Raw genomic sequence first — 11,246 nt, 5'->3', positions numbered from 1 at the left:
TATTTTGAATACAAATTGTTTTATTTAAAACAAAAATTGTGAAGCCATATCAACACTATCAGGAATATGAATATAAGGTAATAAAATTCATGAATTCCTATCAAGTGGACTGATCCAAGCTCTGTTTGCTTGAAATCCTTGACATTGCAAGCCAGGAAACATGAAAACAGCTTGAGAAACCATTTCCCATGTGATTTTATATTTCCAAATATCAAGCCAGTCTCCTTGCCTAGCTGGGACCCACCTGCAGATTCTCATTCTGGAAAGTTCAGCCAAAGCTTCAACAATCACAGCAGATCCTTCTCTTCTCCTCTTGCTGCCCCTCAGCATATATGTTGCCTGGGGAACAGAAGAATGCTCTCAATCCTGATTGCATTTTCCTCACACAAGCAGTGTCCCATCCTGTCACTTGACTTCAGTTAAAAGAAAACAAGCTTCATGGCTACATTTGTATTCAGATGCAGCAAATGCATTCTTTTAAATTATTGTCTCGGGCACCATGCAATCAGCTCTGACTGGTTGCTAGACGAGGAGGGCTGTCTTAATGCAACTTGCGAATGAGCTAGAAGATACACCAGCCTGCAAAAATTCTGACAAGCCCTTAGCTAAGGCTCTAATAAAACATGACTACAATTGTTAGAAATTTAATCTGTAGCACTTCTGAAGTTTTGCAAACTAAATAGGACAGGTCATTTTTTTCTATTTTTAAATTTAAAAAGACAAGTAAATACTTTGAAATAGTGGGTTCTGTCACACAGACTTCCTCAGAGTCATCCATCATCATGAAGTCTTTTAGTAAAGGTTTTGCAACATGCTCTTGTTCTTAAATACAGTTTGAAAAGAGTCTTAAAAGTTATTTTTGAGATCAAGGACTATATCTTCTGTGAGTCCTATGAAACCTTTAGCTACTGGAGGATACAAAACACATTTAATTATAACCTCAAGAATAATTATGTGCAGCTTCGAATGGGACATTGGGAGGTCAAAATCCAAAAACCCACCTCCAGGCTGTATATCTAATAAACCTTCTCCAGAGCTAAAATTTCATCTTATTTTTTTTCTTCTGAAACAGAGAAGTTGTTTAATATAATTCAAAATCTAGATGACCCTGCAATCAATATAGGCAACAGTATAGTAATGAACAATACTAAGTGGTATAGTCCACTGTGGAGTGTGGTCTTACTCATTTTGCCAAATAGCCTGAATTGGTTAAGGTTATTTAATAAAACCTGAATTTCATCTTATTTAAATGAGTTTAAAAAGAAACCCCAATGGTTTTCAAACTCTTCCACTTAATCTAAGTTGGTTAGAATGTTTTTGACGTTGCTTTGTTTTTGTTTTCGTTTGTCTAGTTTGTTTTTTTGTTTTGTTTTGTTTTGACTTGTTTTCTCTTTAACATTTAATCTTTTCCAATGGCACAAGCACTCATTCTCAAGAATAGAGCATTGCTGAATAGAAATTTGATGCCAATGTTTTATCTCTGTACTTGTGATTTGTTAGCACTTAGAATATGGTTCAAAAATAATGTACACTTATTGATATGTTTAAATGTAATACATTTTAACTCAAGTTTAAACAGCCACATGGCTGATGTTTAGCAGGTCTGGAGTCAAAATACAACCCAATGTTTATTTGAAAGGATGGCTTGCAGTTTTCATTTGTTGAACTTAACAAATAGAAGATTCCTTCAATATGCAGTTCAACGTGAAAAGAAAGAAAAAATGAATAACCTTTAACCTTATAGTGAAGGTAAGACTCAAGCAAGCAAACAAATAAAAATAGAAATGAATGTAATAACGGGAAACAACAGGATCACCTGGAGTATAGTAGCTGACATTGATAAGATTTTAAAGATGTTGATCTACAAAATGGTCAAATAAGTCCTTTCAAGAAAGATTACACTTGAGATAAAATTTGAATCAAGAAATAATTTTTAGAAAAGTATTCCTGTTTAAAGCCAGGAAAAGCCATCCCAGAAAAAGACCTCATACAAGACCTATCTTGATTCACTATGGAAATAGAAATAACATACCATAGACTCAAGGAGGAAGTGAAAAGACCAAGTATAGTAAGATGATAGAAATGAGTTAGATCACATTAGAGATCATAGGAAGAGCTAAATGTGTATAAAGTCCCAGGACTTCCATGAATGCTGCAGTGTACATGGCATAAAGGTAATCTCAGTGCATTGGCATTATCAGGGAAGAAAGAAGAGACTTGACAAAATGGTGGTTCCATTGTTATCAGTGGCAACAGAGGCTGGATATTCCGAAGCACACTTTACCACAAAACCCGATGGTTGAATGAAGAAGACATGTAAATGCACAAGTTTACATACAGTCCAGAGGTAGTCTTCATTATTTTGTCCTTAAGGTGTCAAACAAATGATGATGGGACCTAAGTTGCAGATCTGGAACTGAGAAAATATGTACCAAAGTACTCAGCAGAGTGGTTTGAAAGGGGTAGAGCAGGGGAAGTTTTTTTAGCATTACAGCTTTGAAATTATTCCCCATGCAAGAGAGACAGGAGCCAAGAAATACCAAAGTCACATCACAACACAACAAACCTCACACAAGAGATTTATTGGAAAAACACAGGAGGATGGTTGCCTGTGTTTGGACCAGAAGCAGCAGCTTTGGGTGGTCTACTATTGGTGGAATGTCATGTGGCCTGATTTGGCTTATTTATTTATTTATTTATTTATTTATTTATTTATTTATTTATTTATTTTGGCTGTAGAGCTAAGGTTGGCAACCTGCATCTTGAGGAGATGGGTTTGATCTTTATGTCCCTTAGAGTGTTCTGTTGGCAGAGCCTAGTGTTTAGAGGTTCTTAGAGATGGCAGGGGTGGGGCCTAGCCACTGTCTGTTCCAAGGCACTCACAAGGTTTCCTAAAGAGAAGAGTATACAAAAAGAAAAGACATTAGAGTAATTCCAGAAGGTAGTATGTGTGGTTGGTTACGTTTGGCGACATAGATTCATATGTTTGAATGCTTGGCCATATGGAGTGGCACTATTAGGAAGTGTGTCCTTGTTGAAGGAAGCGTGGCCTTGTTGGAGGAAATATGTCACTGTGTAAGTGGGATTCCTATGCTGAGACTGTCCCCAGTGCAGAAGAAAGCCTCCGGCCTGTCTGTAGAGAAAAGTATTCTCCTAGCTGCGTTCAGATCAAGATGGAGAATTCTGGGCTCATTGAGTACCATGGCTATCTGCAAACTGCCAAGCTTTTCACCATGACGATAATGAACCAAACCTCTGAAACTATAGGACAACCCCAATTAAATGTACGTCTTTATGAGAGTTGCCTTGGTCATGGTGTCTGTTCACAGCAGTAAAACCCCAAGTCACAGGGACTAGCAATAGATGGGGCAAATTAACTCTTATCCAAACCTGTCTTGAATATGTACTGAATTATAGTCATAATTTGTCTAGGAACAGAAACCAAGTAATGGATGGTTTACATCACACTACCCACACTTCATTAAATGCATTCCTCTCCTTCCAACATTCACAGCTACATGCATATTGTCATTTTGCCCAAAAATTATTCCTATATAATGATCCATAACACAAGTCTAAAAATTCCAACTAACCCTTCTGACTTTAATGTATTCTTTTCTGGCCTCACCCTCCATTAGGATAGTCTTGGTTTCAATTTTGTTTCACACTTATTTGCTTATAAGACAGTAGTCAAATAAAACAAACTCCATGAGGTTAATTAATATGTATTATTCACCTTTGAACCCTAGTCTATTGCACAAAATATTGCTTGTTCATAGATGTGGGAGTAAAACCAGGCCAGGAAGTTTGGTAAAGTAGAGCAGGTTTAGACCCAAAAACTCGAAGGGTACACACCTGAGACTTAGGTGACTCCCAACTCCCTGCCAGACTCCTGACTTGGAAAATGTGTCACATTGCTAACATAAAAGAAATGGTGTCCTATGGTGACACTGGGCCAACACACAGTTCTCCATGTTGTTGAGTAGTCCTAGAGTCCCGGAGGGCTTAGACAATAAGCTTCCTTTCCCAGAAATTCCTCCCTGCAAAAGATATTTAATCTCAGGCTCACCCTGAGAAGGGCGGTATGGTTTTTCTCCTCCATTTTTCATCACGAACAGCCAGTAAACTGTTTAGAACCATAGACTGTCTCTTTTATCAAGATTTGTAGTGAGCAGCCATGGAGAGAGCATTCGCCTAAAGGGCATCAGTTTAATTCTCCCTTAGAAGGTCTCTCTGTGCTCCTGGCCATAACCAAGCCTGTCTCTACCAAGCTAAGGACAATCACCATTGGGACAAGCTGGAGTTCCCCGTTCCCCTTATCCCTTCCCCCCAAGGATAAATGCTGTCCCCCAGCTGCAGCTCTGCTTTTCCTTGGGACTCAAGCGCATCTGGATGTCCAAGAGTCTGAGAATCTCAGAGCCTCAGCCTCAGCCTCGTCACAGACCTGTGTACCCCTGAACCAGCTCTGGCTTTCCCACATCTCAGACTGTGCTTTCTCACCCCCCCCACTCCTTGAGCAGTATCTCTGAACTTCCCCATAGCCCTGTGGGATAAGCACCTTCAAACTCCCCTAATTCCTCTCCAGGAGGCCGTGATCAGCAACCAGCCAACACAGACCCATACATAGATAGTAGTATTATTTTATTTATTTTTTATTTCTTTCAAATCTTTGATGTTAAGGGAAGTTGACTCCAATACCCTTCCTGTCTTTGAAATACAAATAAAAAGAAAACTTTTGACTTTCTAAGTTCTGACACTAATAGTAAATTTTTCTTTAAATCAAGAATTGGAAATTTTACCTATATTTTCTCCACTGCAGTTTTAAGAGTTACCTATCCTATTGGTAACTTTTCCAGAAATATTAAATAAGATTCTCAATCCAAAGTAATTTCACTGCTTTTCAAATAATATTTTGTTTCTGATATGGATGTAGATATAATAGTAACACCTGAAATTCTGGGTAAAGTACATGTATTTTTCTAAGTGGTAGTTTTCAAGCTCTATCACAAGACCCTTTTTTAATAAATTTGTTTGAACTGCTCATTTCCCAGAGCCTACCCAGGCTGATTTCAAAGGTAGACTTTCATAGCTTATATATTTATTTATTTATCATGTGAGGAACTGCTGATATAGATAGACACTTTAGAGTCTATTGGCATAATAGTAAAGTTGTTCAGAAAGCAAGACCCATCCATATTTGACCTCAAACTCACCCAAAGATAAAGAAGAGAAATAGTTTTTTTTTTTAATTACAGATTTTTTTCTGAAGGTAGGCTATTTAGAAAACAATTTAAAATTGACTTACACATCAAAACATTATAGGTTGATTATACTTTAGAAAGAGCTAGCTACAAAGTTTTTTGTTCCTAATATTGATATCCCTGCAAAAATCAAAGCAGGACAATACAAAAATTCTGATATTTATCATGGAAAAATTGATAGGAGTGGTTGTTATATTCCCTCCCATTCTGTAGGCAACTTCTGGAAGTCTATTGCATTAGTTGTAGTGATCTTCATTCCATTCTGAAATAGAACAGCAGATTCCTCATCATCTTTTGATATTTCTAAAATAACCAATACATCAATTAATGTAGTGAAAGCATAAGAAAGCTAGGTAACAGCATGATACATCTAGCTACTGTGAGCAGTGATCATATGCATGCCAGAGACAGGCAGAAACAACTGTTGAAGTACTGTTCTTTAGCCCAAAAGGCTGATGAATCTGTCATAGTCAGTTGCAAGCTCAGGAATCCTACTATTTGTACATGTTGTTCTGTTTTCCACCATGGTGTTCCTGAAAACTTCAAATAGCTATTTCTAACCTGGGATAGCCACTCTGTTCAAAAGATACATTGACATATTCTCATTAAAAACTTGCAAATGAAATTTAATTATTTTAATTAAAACATAATTATACATCTGTCAGATGAATACTGAAAATTCCTTTCCCATTCTGCATGCTGATGTTTTGACCTTTGTCTTATAGAACCTTTGTGGTTTCCTGAGATCCCATTTACTAATTGTTGATCTTAGTCCCTGTGTTCTTCATGTTCTGTCAGGAAGTTATCTGCTGTACCCATGCATTCAAGGCTATTCCACACTTTATCTTTTATCAGGTTCAGTGGTAGTTGGTTTTATGTTGAGGTCTTTGATCTACTTAGACTTGTATTTTATTGCATCTCTTTGCACCTTCTACATGCAGAAATCCAATTGGACCAGCACCATTCGTTCAAGAATCTTTTTTTCCATTGTATATTTCTCATTTCTTTATAAAAATATCAAGTATATATATAAATATAATATATATAAATATATATATATATATATATTTACACCTAGGTCTTTGATTCAATTCCATTTTTCAATCTGTTTGTTTTTATGCCAATTGTGAACCAGTTTTTATACTATTTCTCTGTAGTACAGTCTGAAATCAGGAATGGTGATACCTCTGGATTTTTTCTCTTATTTTCCAGAAAATTTTTTGATATCCTGGGTTTTTCGTTTTTCCCAACAAAGTTGAATATTGGTCTTTCAAGGTTTGTAAATAATTCTATTAGAATTTTGGTGGGGATTATATTATTTCCATAGATTGCTTTTGGTAGATGACCATTTTTACTATGCTGATCTTACTGATCCATTAATATGGAGGATCTTCCCATTTTCTTCTTTCGCCAAAGACTTGAAGATTTTGTCAAATAAGTCTTTCACATGTTTGGTTAGAGTTACAGCAAGATATTTTATATTCTTTGTGGCTATTGTGAAGGGTGTTCTTTTCTTATTTCTTTCTTAGCTTGTTTATCATTCATATATTGGAAGGCTACTGATTTATTTGAGTTAATCTTGTCTCCAGACACTTCACAAATGGTGATTCTCAGCTATAGTAGTTCCCTGGAACTACTAAGAATACTTTGTCTACTTCCTTTCCAACTTGTTTCCCCTGGTCTCCTTCAGTTGTGTCATTGCTCTAGTTAGAAACTCAAAGCAATTGCACTCATATCAGGAACAAGACAAGAGTGTATACTTTCTGCATATCTATTCAATATACTACCTGAAGTTCTAGTTGGAACCCCCCCCCAGAAGACAGGGTGGGAAGAATGTAGAAACAAAGGGGTCAAGGACACCAGGAGAACATAGCAAATAGATTCAACTACGCAATGCCTATAGTGCTCATGAAGTCTGAAGGACAATCATAAAGCTCACATGGATCCAAGCTAGATCCGCTGCATGTATGCTATGATTGTATACTTGGTATTCTTGCAGGACTCCTAACTGTGAGTGTCTGTGTGTGTGTGTGTGTGTGTGTGTGTGTGTGTGTGTGTGTGTGTAGGGGATAAGAAGAGGTGTCTGACTCTTTTCCCTGTTCTTATGACCGTTTTACTCTTACTGGACTGTCTCGTCCAGCCTTGGTATGAGGATTTGTGCCTAGTCTTCTTGTATCTTTCTATGTGATATTCAGTTGGTATCTCAAGGAAGCCTGCTTTTTTGGAAGGAAAATGGAGAAGGTGAGGAGGAGTGGATCTGGGGAAGAGACTAGATAAAGGAAGCAGGGAGGAGTGAAGGGAGGTGAAACTGTAATCAGGGTATAGAATATGCATGAATAAACTAAAAATAAAATAAAATGTAATTACATCACTTACTCCCTTCCATGTCCATGTTCTAGCACTTTCCATGCTCATATCCACACATTTTAAAACAGAACATTTTTACAAGTATGTTCTCCTCTCAAGAGTAAAATTCAGAAGCAAATACATATTAAAGAATCATGACTGGCTGTTGCAGTGCTGAGGTTGTTATCAATTAGATAGCTGTTGTAAGTGAACCTTAGAGCCTAAGTCCTTAGGAGAAACGGAGACAGCTAATTTGCATAGTCCTACCGATGATTTTCAGGCATGTATTTTTTGAAATTGTCCAGTTCCCCATCTGTAGTCCAATAATGGTAGACACACTAAAACATCTGATCAATAGTCAAAAGCTAAATAAAATCCCAGAAGGAAATCTCTTTCTGCCAGAAACATTTGAATCTTTTCCTAAGTGGTGGGCCCTAATCACTGCCAGAGTATTTACCCTAATTAGCTGTTCAAGTATAGTTCCCTCAGGATGAATTCAAAGTACATTCTAACCAATATTCTGAAAGAAAAATCCTCTATTTTTTTCCCAAATTATTGTCCCATTAGTGAACTGACCAATCTCTTGTAAACTGTGTGTAGGATTCTTTCTAACAATTTCAGAAGGATGTGTTAAGTCTTCAGATAAGAAATGACCAGACGTTTGCAGAACAACTACCTCTGTCTTTGCTTTGGTGCATCTAGCTGTATAAACAATTAAGAAAAGGTGCATAATTTTCAATGATGCTTCACTTTCTCAATAGTGGTTAATACCAGAAACACAACTCGGGTAAAATACATGGTAGTATGTAGAAGTTGCTGACTCCCAGGGTCACTCTCACAGCAGTTCTGGGGACATAATCAATTCTGTGCTGAAGTTAGGCATACAGTATGGCTGCCATTAGCAGGGACATAGCATAGAATATAAAATCATACTCTAAATGTGACCACTGCTTTGAACTCTAATTTTATCATAGGCTAGGTGTATAATTTGAGGCAAGTTATTTAAGTATGCAATAATTTAATCATGTATAAAATTATTTATATATAACTAATTTTATACATGATTAAATTATACATGACTAAATTTTGTACATATATATATGTATATATATATATATATAATACAATGTCAGAACATAATGCCATTCTAAACAAGGTTTATTAGTAGTGTTTCTAACAGAATCTGATAAATAAAAATCACTAATTATTACTAATGTACCACATTGTAAAACATACTCTTCTGTGTTTATATATATATATATATATATATATATATATATATATGTATATATATATATGGTAATATCAATGTAAGAAATTAAAAAGTACTTAATCTTACCTAGCCAGTAATGCACTAATAACTAAATTCTGAAACAGAATCCGAACTCTACATCATTATTCTCTTTCTCTTTGAGCAACCTATTTAATTAAATTAAATACAAATTAAATTGGATTAATGAGAAGTGCATGTCTCCATTTTTCACTTCCAGTTAAAGAATGGATGGCACTAGAAAGACCTGTAGACCCATCTCAATATGCTCTCTTGCTGGCATTTTTATCATTCTTTCTTGTAAGGCACACATATCCACCCAAAATTCTTAACTCTAACGGTTGTTAGCTTACTTACAAAGATTAAACTCAGAAGCCTACTTCTGGTTGTCTGTCAACTTTACATCTCCTTTTATCTCCTAGCTCTAATCTATTTTCTCTCATAATGGGCAATCTTAGGGCTGAGCTTTAGGCAGCTGCCTCTGGCAATTCGAGGGCCCTTAGCTGAATCACAGAGAAAACTGTAAAGGAGATGAGCTTAGAAGCCATGATAGCAATTTAGGAGAAAAGGTCTGAAATATATATATATATATATATGTATATATATATATATATATATATATATATATATATATGCAGTGAGAGCAAGAGAGCAAAAGGGAAGTCAAAGTATTTAAGAGAGAGAGAGAGCAAGAAAAAAAAAACAACCTGAACAAATCTGACAGTTGATTCTATACAATAGATGTGACAGGACAGCAAGGAAGATTGGTCGAAGATTGATCAAACTTCTCTGAAGCCCTGATACCGATGTGTTGTGATGCATTCATGAAATACTAGGGCTTTAGTATGCACAATCTAGTCTAAAAACTAAGCCTAAATATGACAAAGAATCACAAAGTTGCTCGGAGTTAGGATGCGATTTCAGGTTTGGATCATTTTAGCTTTTTCTCTGTTCTTATCTAAACTCCACAGACCATTTGTGACAGCTAATGGCTGCCTCTCTTCATTCCTTCCACTGAGAGCATGGACCAGACATTCAAACTTCTCAACAATGATGAATTTCCAGTTCTTGTTCTGAGTATAACATGGAAAATTAAGAAATCATAATAGATTGCAAAACAGAAGATAAACATGACCTGTTCTGAGTAGAGACTGAGTATACATCTGTCTGGTAAAGTGGTCACAGCAATATGCGAGGAATTAATAAACCATGCAAATCAATTCTATTTTTGCCACATAATGAGGAGAAAGCTAGAAGAGATGCCATCATTTCCTTTAGGAGACAAAGTAAAGGCAGTTCACTATGAGGTTGTTTACAAATTCCTGTATAAACAGCTACCAAGGAGGAGCCCTCAACCTGGAAGAGATCTCCAGAAAAGCTCCCTAGTGAAGGGTTCCCTTTCTTTCTCAGTACTGCAGTATTTCAACTACTTAGGTACTATAGTGAAGGCCAGCAAGATGTTAACAATGAAGGTGATTGGCCTGTGGTTGCCTATAAAATTTTACGAAAAACTACAGGACTGGGCCTTTGCTCTTCTGTACTTCTGACTGCTCACTGGATGGTGGTTGTCCAATCTTCCTTAAATGTACAACTAGTATTTTTTTCCAGTTTGATAAAACTATGACAAATTTAAGAAGTTACGTATAATATTTACTGCAAACTGCGTGTCTACTGCATGTAGCATTTTGTGAACACAACCTAATTTAATCATAACAGCCTTGAAACCTGAGTAATGACTTCTCAGAAGGGAGCACCCTGGGGTGAACTGGGATATAAGCGCATGTCTGAATCAGTTCATCAACATACAGTTTTAAAAAAAATGGGAGATTTTCAAAGATATACATGTATGGGTACACTTCAAGATCTTCTCACTCTCAAACTGTACTTGCTATGCATTTCTTTAGACAGAGACAACAGTGGGTTTCTTTTTAGTTTTTGTACTTATAAAGCAGTATACACCTGCATTGGTTTTGACTCTTAAATGCATTTTATTAGGGGAAATTACATGTATAAAATAAGAGGTTCCATGATTATGATTCCTACATTTACATAATGGATTTTGGTCATATTCAACACCAATATTACAGTTCTTCCAAAGATAAATGCAAGCCTTGGACAAGCCTTGGCTCTGTGAGACAGGCCCATAAACAGTGTCAAAGCTTGCTCCGGTGCTGTTTTCTAGAACCGTCTTTGTGAAAAATGAGTTAAATTATAACATGTGCCCTGCTGATGGAGGCTGAAGTTTCTGCCTCAAAGCTTCCAATCGTGGTTTATGCTTTTAAAATATCATAAACTATGATTGTGGTACTCTCGCAAGCAGGAAATAATTGTCAGCAATGCCCATTGGTTTGAAGGAAGCCATTGCTTAA

General features: G+C 36.4%; 1 non-coding gene across 1 annotated transcript; it reads right to left on the bottom strand.

The window, feature by feature from the left end:
* Positions 1-1,116: 1,116 nt before the first annotated feature.
* LOC120099067 (small nucleolar RNA SNORA4) lies at positions 1,117-1,252 on the bottom strand. Its single transcript, XR_015646046.1, has one exon. It is a non-coding gene; the product is annotated as a small nucleolar RNA SNORA4 (small nucleolar RNA).
* Between the last annotated feature and the right edge of the window lie 9,994 nt (positions 1,253-11,246).

The sequence above is a fragment of the Rattus norvegicus genome, chromosome 20, assembly GCF_021556685.1.
Source record: "Rattus norvegicus strain SHRSP/BbbUtx chromosome 20, alternate assembly SHRSP_T2T, whole genome shotgun sequence".
Taxonomy (NCBI): domain Eukaryota; kingdom Metazoa; phylum Chordata; class Mammalia; order Rodentia; family Muridae; genus Rattus; species Rattus norvegicus.
The sequence above is the reverse complement of the archived record's forward strand: the minus strand, read 5'-3'. Positions and strand labels throughout refer to the sequence as shown.